Raw genomic sequence first — 1,873 nt, forward strand, 5'->3', positions numbered from 1 at the left:
TTTGCCTCCCGTGCTTTATCATACTCACCCTAACCACAGCTGACGAAAACCATTCGGTATCGACCAGTGAAAATCTGTAAAAACTGTCTCTACCCGAAGAGAATCTGGTGCAGTGGTAATCTGGTGGTGTGGTGGTAATCTGGTGGTCTGGTGAGGACCCATGTCATTTCACTTAGGTTATCACCAGAAGGTTTTATCCAGGTGAAGTGGAGAGCACACTTGGGGGCAAAACTAGGCTCACGGTTCGTCCCGAATGTGAATGAAAATTGCCTTGTTTTAGCCACATTTGATTATGTAAAGTATGCCCACCTGGCGAAGAGGTTAGATGATACAAAGATGAAGACATGTAGACGGAAAATATAGACAGACACGACAGAAATACGAACAATAAGAGAGAGAGAGAGAGAGAGAGAGAGAGAGAGAGAGAGAGAGAGAGAGAGAGAGAGAGAGAGAGAGAGAGAGAGACGACAGAAATACGGACAGTAAGAGAGAGAGAGAGAGAGAGAGAGACGACAGAAATACGGACAGTAAGAGAGAGAGAGAGAGAGAGAGAGAGAGAGAGAGAGAGAGAGAGACAACAGAAGTACGGACAGTAAGAGAGAGAGAGAGAGACGACAGAAATACGGACAGTAAGAGAGAGAGAGAGAGAGAGAGAGAGAGAGAGAGGAAGAGACGACAGAAATACGGACAGTAAGAGAAAGAGATAGAGAGAGAGACGACAGAAATACGGACAGTAAGAGAAAGGGAGAGAGAGAGAGACGACAGAAAAACGGACAGTAAGAGAGAGAGACAGACAGACAGACAGACAAACACGACAGAAATATGGACAATAAGAGAGAAAGAAAGGGAGAGAGAGAGAGACAGACATACAGTCAGACAGACAGACAGACCTCCAAGATAGAGGCAATAGACGTACCGAGAAATATCAGAGACGCGGAAGGCAGACAACGATCCTTGAAACACTTTTGAGTAGACAGAGACGAATAAAATCGCTTGTCGGCAGTCGCAATTAAATTAAAAAAAAAATTCACCCGGTACAGTGGGATCTGGCCTCCTGTGCTATCATCAAATTCTTCAGAGACTTTGTTCTGGTTGATACAAAGCGATTGCGTCCAGCTTAGGTCAGGATATCTTGTGTTCAAAGCGTTGAGTAAACGGACAGACATCTTGACAAACGGACAGACAGACAGGTGGACATAGACAAACAGACAGGTAGATGGAAGTCAGAGACAGCGCCGTACTACGTAATGGATGTGGGAGGGGAAGGGAGGAGGAGTGGGAGAGGGAGGGGTAGGGGGAGGGGGGAGGGGGGGAGGGGGAGTGAAAAAGTCGAAGGATTGCATGAGTTAGCACCCCGGAAATCATGGCAGGCACGGTTTGAATGTTTTGAGAAGTGGACTCCCATTTTTTTTTTTTTTTCCGAAACCGTTTATCCCCCCCCCCCCGACCCCCGTAGGCTGGTGGCATTCTTCAGCGGGTTTGTAAACATTCTTGCACACCCTCATGTGACCTCTCTACGGGAATACATTGATCTTTGGGGTTAGATGGGGTTGGGGAGGAAGGGAATCGTTATAAAAGGAACAGCTTCATTGCGTAGAGGTGGAGGCAGGAGGAAAGGTGGATGGGAAGTTAGGGGAAAGTCAAATCAACCTTTCATCATGAGACCAAACCAGGCAAATTTCGTTGCCGTACTCTCTGGAACGCGCTTGTCATCATCATCCTGGGTCACGTACCTATTTTGCATTGACTAACATCAATCTATCAGCCAGTCTGAGTCCACTGCTGATCAAAAGCCTCTCTCGTGTCATTCCACGACGTGCATGTCCATGCCAACCTCTGCCTCGCCATTCCTGCAAAATTTCTCTATCTCGTC

Source organism: Oratosquilla oratoria, chromosome 21 (genome assembly GCF_046742065.1).
Source record: "Oratosquilla oratoria isolate Oo_2021 chromosome 21, ASM4674206v1, whole genome shotgun sequence".
NCBI lineage: Eukaryota > Metazoa > Arthropoda > Malacostraca > Stomatopoda > Squillidae > Oratosquilla > Oratosquilla oratoria.